This window comes from Oreochromis niloticus, unplaced genomic scaffold, assembly GCF_001858045.2.
Source record: "Oreochromis niloticus isolate F11D_XX unplaced genomic scaffold, O_niloticus_UMD_NMBU tig00006839_pilon, whole genome shotgun sequence".
Lineage (NCBI taxonomy): Eukaryota > Metazoa > Chordata > Actinopteri > Cichliformes > Cichlidae > Oreochromis > Oreochromis niloticus.
Window position 1 is genome coordinate 1 of NW_020328211.1, and position 7,119 is coordinate 7,119.

Genomic DNA, 7,119 nt, shown 5'->3' on the forward strand with positions numbered 1-7,119 from the left:
CAACTTTGTGAGCTGACTGTTTGGCGATTTTTGTGTTTTAGACAACAAAAAGAAAAGAAAAAGATCTAGGATTCAGGCTTTTCCTTACCTGTGGTAGTGGCATAGAATGACGTCACTGACATTGGTTTAATATGAAAACAAACTTTGTCAAACCAAAAAAAAACCAAAAAAAAAGAAGTGAGTCGGCGTGTCATCTTTACCGAGCACCATACATGTTTTGCACACAAAAAAACAAGTATTGCCGAACAAAAGATAAATGTCCTTTTTTTTCCTACTTTCGCCGGCTGGTCGTTTGGCGTAAGACGTAAGAAGTGGCGCTTTCAATCTGAGCGCCCGAGTTCGAATCCCTCACGGACTCGCTGCCACGACCATTGCTTGGGGGCGGGGAGAAGCCAAGTCGCTTCTCCCTTTTCCTGCTCTTGCCAACTCCTCCGCCTGCTCTCTTATTACCTTTTATTACCGCAAAATACCCATGCTTCTCAGCTCTTCATTCCTCAACTATTTGCTGCTTATTACTCCACCTTCCACAACTTGCAACTTTCTCTCTTCAGGCTACCAACTCTGCCTTCATTTTTTCACACTGTCTCCCACACTTTTACATCAAATTATTACCACCTAATAAGCACAGTGACAGAGGGACCCCAGGCTTTTTTTCCGTAAGTTACATGTGTTTGTGTCCGTAACTACCGTCCTTAGCTAGGTCCTCAAATCTAGCAGCTAAGATGACAACTGGGCTCTTCGGGGAAACTTGTTTTGTAAAGTTGCTTTAGCTAATCCGTAGAGGCCAATGAATTGACCGTGACTAAAGAAATGATGAGAAAAGCACTGGGTTGCTGTTGTTGCTCTCCGGTCACTGATGCTAGCTAAGAGGATGTAATAAAGGCAAGGTAGCAGAGATGAAAAGGAGTGGTTGTTGATAAATAAGTGGAGAAAAGGTGGGCAGGGAAAAAAGCAGGTGTGAGTGTGTGAAATGTGAGTATTTGAGTGTAAAAATGTGTGGTCTCCTGCGAAAGGCTGGGTGCCCGATGTGCACCTTGCGCTCTTTAAATACAAGGATATTCCACGTTCTGCTATGTGGTGGGCTAGCAGGTTCATAACATAGAGGCTCAGGTTCGAGCCCTCGGCTCACCTGCCTCTCTATGTTTATCTGCTAGGGGGAGGTCCAGGCAGGGGATCTTGGAGTGAAAATTCCGAGGGATGAACCTTGTTCAGCCTGGACTTCCCCTGATTTTGATTTTTCTCTGTTTTTTCTTTACCTGCCAGCAACAAACAGCCCAGCCTGATTTATGGACCTCCTTCTTGTCATGGCTACCAAGGACCACTCTTCTTCTGCCAACAAGTCATTGCCTGACAAATAATTATTTCCTATGTTTCCCTATGGGGTTTTTTAATCTCCAATATCTTTACATATCTTGCTAGATAGACTTCCCTCAACAGGGTTTACAAACGCCTTATCCTCTTTGTCCACTTCAAATAACTTTAAACAACTATTCTTAGATTTCTTGCAACATCTGCTGTCCTCTTGCACAGATTACGCTTTTTAAAAAACTAACAAACACTTTTTTTTTAACGTCAACCCATTGTTGGAACTAGATAAATAAAGCATATATAAAAGTCACTACCAAAAACTCATTGCAGCTTCGACCTTGTTATAGGAATGTTGTTTGTGGCTCAAGATGACTTGATTTCATCCATGAAGGATACATTTGATATATGTTTTCACATATTATAGACCAACAAGTTATTATAGCAGTTTAAATACGAGCGATCGGAAGCATGTGCTGATCAGCTTCAGTTTCTTCTCTGAAGTTGCTCTATTTCTCTTCAGGTTTCTCTCAGACCAAGATTGAATGTGATGACAAGGGTGATGGATGGTGTGACATGTGCTGCTGGCCCACAGAACCAGGTGAGTATGCTGTCCATGTGCTCTGCAACAATGAGGACATCCAACACTCTCAGTTAAGATTAGTTTTCATGATTGTTGCCTCAAGACCTGAGATCATGGTGGTGGGCTTGTGATGGACACACTTTTCATGGCTGAAAGCTCTCCTGTAGAGGCTAAGCCCTCTCGATCAACAACACACCTGCCGCTAACTACGTGTGTCTACCTTAAATATCTTTACAAACTCAAAATGTGACCTCTAGCACCAAACGCTTGCTGCAGTTCTTGGTGTCAGGGGTGACACACAAGGTATCGGGTTTAGGTGCAATTACTTTTCATATAGGACCAAGTATGTTTGGATAGCTTTTTCCCCTTGAAAACTGCCGTTTAATATTACACATTCTTGTCTAATATTATAAATGTATTGATCTGAAACGTGTAAGTGTGACAAATATGGAATAAGATACGAAATCAGAAAGGAGGCAAATTTTTTTCACAGCGCTAAGTCTGTAAATGATCTTCTTTGGCTGTAGTAGATCTTTGACTTGTTCCTTTTTTAATTGTTTGTTTAAAATTGTTTTCTCTAGGTTAAGGCGTACGGTCCAGGCCTTCAGAGCAGTGGTCTGGCTGTTGGAAAACCCACTGAATTCACAGTTGATGCCAAGCAAGGAGGAAAAGCTCCTCTGAAAATTATAGCCCAGGTATATCTGGCTTTGTATATGACCACAAATATGTTAAATATATTGCATGTACCGTATTTTTCAGAGTATGAGTCGCACTTAAAATCCTTTAATTGTGCGCCTTATGTATGAATTCTGGTTGTGCTTACTGACCTTGAACCGATTTTATGTAATACACGGCGCTCAAAAATCTGTCAAAAAATGTTTTAGTACGACTTTGGTAAGCTACGAAGTCACACCGCTTGATGGATTGTCGGAGCATCATGGTTACGTAGTCAGCAGCCTCGCGGAGTGATACGCGCTGCGCTTCAACATAATATTACTGTATTGTGTGTGGATAAGGACCCCAAAATGGCACCTGTTAAGAGACATGCTTACGAAGCGGATTTCAAACTCAAGGCTGTCAGTCACGCAGTAGAACATGAGAATAGAGCAGCTGCGAGAGATTTCAACATTAATGAATCAATGGTACGGAAGTAGAGGAAGCTAGAAGAAAGAGTTGAGTAAAGTTTGACTTATCTGACTGTTTTGTTTCGCTTAATGCGTTTTATAATCCAGTACGCCTCATGTATAAAACCAGACCTGTTCATCAACAGTGCGCCTTATGGTCCGAAAACTACCGTGTGTTAAATCTGATTGAACTAATCCCTTGTCTTCTGCACAGGATGGTGAAGTCAATTCTGTGGATGTCCAGGTTAAGGATAATGGCAACAGCACATACACCTGCACCTACACCCCACGTAAGCCTGTGAAGCAGACTGTGATGGTCTCCTGGGGAGACTGAGAGTCCATTCAGGGTGAGTATGCACTCACTTTCACTCTTGCATGCAGGGTTTGCCTTTTCTTCTCACTGAAAAGTCTCTTGAGTTTTGGTGTTTGTGCCCACAGATGAATATCGGAGCAGGCTGTCATCCAAACAAGGTGAAGGTCTCTGACCCTGGAGTGGCAAATACGGGCCTCCAAGCCTTCCAGCCAACATACTTCACTGTTGACTGCTCAGAGTCTGGTCAAGGTAAAGCTCCATAAAACTGTGTGTGTGAGAGTAAAGAGCGCAACATATGCTCATGTCAAAGAAATATTCCAAACAACCGATATTACAGGGAAACTTATTTAACCCACCTGCTGTTTGAGGCTAAAAATGACTGTAGAGCATTACCTGCAAAGGTAACATGCTAACACAGCCTTTGTCCTCTGCCATCAGGACAAAGGCTGTTTGCGTTTAGGCTATTCCAATGACATCCTTCAGGGTCAAAGTGGATCCTTCTCAAGGCAGAGGGACCAGGACTCAGCCACAGTGGTAAGAATACCTGTACTGCCTCACAAAGTCAGAGAGTGCTAACAAAAAACAGTCTGTTTATTTAGTTTATTGGTCTATAATACGGTCTGAATGTTTTCCGTCATACTACATGGAACAACTCTTCATAACACTTTTATGAAAATGTTTGACGAAATTGACAAGATCAAAATTCAAATCACAATGGCAAGGATTTAAAAACAAGAATAAACATGAATAAACAGGGTTATAGTTGGTACGCGAATGTAAACAGGTCCTTTTGAGCTGTCATTTGAACTGCGTACCAGTCAAAGCAGTAGTAGCAGCAGGCTGTGAATGACTTTGAAATCATCAGCAACCACACCAACACACACTGTTAAATATACACCTGTGCAAAGGCGAGAGAAGAAATGCTCACACATGCGGGCGTGGATTGTAGTTACTTTGTAGTTACTTTGTATTATGTGGGTTCTTATAAGACAAGGAAGCGTTCTTCTGGCTGTTATGCATCATATTAAATGGGAGAATGTGGATCGCTTCCCTTTCCCGTGACAGGGTCCCCTGGGAGTTGCGTGACCTACGGTGGAGATCACATTCCCAAGAGCCCTTTCAGTGGCAGCGTGGCAGCCATGCTGGACCTTAGCAAGGTCAAGGTGACAGGCCTGGGAGACAGTATGTACCTCTGTCATTGTTCTTGTACATCCACACCTTCTGACACCAAGCCTCAGGCTACATAAAGCCTAGTGATAACCTATGAAACCATCATTTGCTTTTAAATGTTTGTCTAAGCATGAATGTTTTTACGATGGCTTTCCCCCCACCTTGTACGGTTGCCAGTATATTGATGTTTTCATTTAATTTTTTAAAATGAATCTAAGCTTTTCGAGCAGATCAGAGGTGTCAGTGTATTTTCTTTGGTCTCTGTTCTGGCAGAGATAGCTGTTGGCAAAGACCAGCTCGTGCTGGTGTTTGTTTCTTCCTCCCCATTATCACCACAGCTTTATTCAAAGAAGGTGATCTGATCTTTTGGCTCGTCTGTCCAATAGTGTAGATTTCTGGTGAGTATCAGCTGCGCTGGGTATGTAAATCGGGCCATCCAGCTGCGGTACTGATCCGACGCCACTTGTGCCAAAAATCCGGACAAATGTCGTTTGATCATGGAGCAAATCTGAGCCAAATAGACTGATCATTTTTTCACATGGCGTCTCATCAGAGGAAACTTTTCCTTTTCCAAGTTCCTGTAGAACTGTCAGAAAAATCCTGGAAGCGCTGTCTGAATTCTGTTTCGAGACATGTAATCACAGACACATATTTCCCTTTTTTAGCAGAAAGGTTGGCCTGTGGATAAGCAGTTGTGATCTTGGACAGTGTGGGGAACTGCACAACGTTGAAGTTGTGCAGTTGTGTCTTAAAGAGATTGACCTTCACACAAAATGCTTTCATGTGCGCATAAAGTTGTGGTACAAGCTGCTCTTTCCCTCGTAGGCTCTTGTTCAGGGTGGTTAAATGATCAGCAAGATCAACTAAAAATGCAAGGTCTGCCAACCATAGAGGGTCATTCAGCTCATGAAGAGGTCGGTCCTTCTCTTTCAAAAATGGTCAATTTCTGACCTCAGGGAGTAAAGACGCTTCAGCGCGGCGCCGCGGCTTAGCCAGCGCGCCTCCGAGTGGTAGAGTAGATCCCCATATTCAGCATCCACTTCAGAAAGGAAAGCCTGAAATTCTCTGTGCTACAGTCCTCTTGCTCGAATTATGTTGACACTTTTTACAATAGTGTTCATTACATCTCCAAGATTGACTGTCTTGGCACAAAGGGCTTCTTGGTGAACAGTACGGTGCATTTTAACAGCCTCACCTCCAGCCTCTTTCACCTCAGCGCACATCATAGACGCCATTCCTTTGTGTGCACCTGCCATAGCTGGAGCCCCGTATGTTGTATCTGCACACAGCTTGTCCCATTTAAGTCCCATTTTGTCAGTTGAGTCTGACACAGCTTCAAAAGTATCCATACCCGTTGTTGTGCCTTTTAGACTCTTAAGATCGAGCAGCTCCTCTGTAACTCCACGTCTTGCGATGAGTTGGGCCACCTCATAGCTGCTATTGGAGCCTTTTCCTGGACTTTTTGAGCACAAAAAAATACTGTTGCTGACCCTGCAGGACAGCTACTATTTACTTTACTTTCTGCTCTCGCTCAGCACCAGTGTAGGATGCATAGACCTGATGTTTGGTTTCATAATGACGTCGTACATTATACTCTTTCATAACTGCCACAGTTTCAGTGCAGATAAAACAGACACTTCCCCTTGAATTCTTTGAAGAAATATTCACTCTCCCACCGTGTCTGAAATTTTCTGCACTCACTTTCTACCTTTCGCTTCTTTGGTTCTGCCATGTTTAGTAACTTGTGGTAAATTTCTTCTAGGATTGTCCTTTTTGGTGGAGCAACTGCCTTGATCAACAGTAGCTTCCCCTGGTGTTAAAACTAAGAAGTGCAATACACTCAAGCAAAAGTTGAAGTGCGGGCCATATTCTATTCTATTTATAAAATTTCTTGCGGGCCAATTAAAAATGGGCCGCGGGCCGTAGTTTGGACACCCCTGCTATAGACATTAGCACACACTCCAACAGGTTTTCATCCTCTAGAGTCACTTGGATGACACTGAAAACACTACGTCCAGATAAACTCCGTGTATATAGCGTATTATCTTACAAAAAATACAAACAAATATAAAATAAGTATTTTATTTTCTAAATGTAATGCTTCCTTTTAGGAGGAAGGTGGAGGAGCAGCTCCAGCAGAGCAACACCAGAGGTGTGTGGAGAGGACCGAACACCATCACTGGACGGAGCACTGTGAGCGGAGGGGGTCCAGAGTCTGGAGACCAGGTTCTGGCTAACAGATTGAACCAGTTGTTTAACAGGTTTGATTCAGTAGCAGTTCCCTCGCCCATCCACCAGAGCTCGTCACACCTCTCTGCAACCCCCCACAGCACCGGGGACATGAAATGCACCTCACCTGTCCCCCTTTTCCTTTTCCTTCAACCACTCTACTGGGTCGTCTCCACCTGCTACGGCGGCTGAGATCCTTTGGGGTGAACAGGACGCTCCTAAGGACATTTTATGACACTGTGGTGGCGTCTGCTATTTTCTGTGCTGTGGTCTGCTGGAGTGGTGGAATGGCAGAGAGGGACAGGGGGAAACTCAACAAGCTGGTCAGGAGGGCCAGCTCTGTCCTGGACTGTCCGCTGAAGTCCATCGAGCAGGTTGGGGAGGAGAGGATGTTG

At 43.7% G+C, this 7,119-nt stretch overlaps 1 long non-coding RNA gene across 1 annotated transcript; it reads left to right on the top strand.

The window, feature by feature from the left end:
* The first annotated feature begins 1,864 nt into the window (after positions 1 to 1,864).
* LOC112845350 (uncharacterized) lies at positions 1,865 to 6,667 on the top strand. Its single transcript, XR_003218171.1, has 3 exons — positions 1,865 to 1,906; positions 4,391 to 4,507; positions 6,607 to 6,667. It is a non-coding gene; the product is annotated as an uncharacterized LOC112845350 (long non-coding RNA).
* Positions 6,668 to 7,119: the final 452 nt, after the last annotated feature.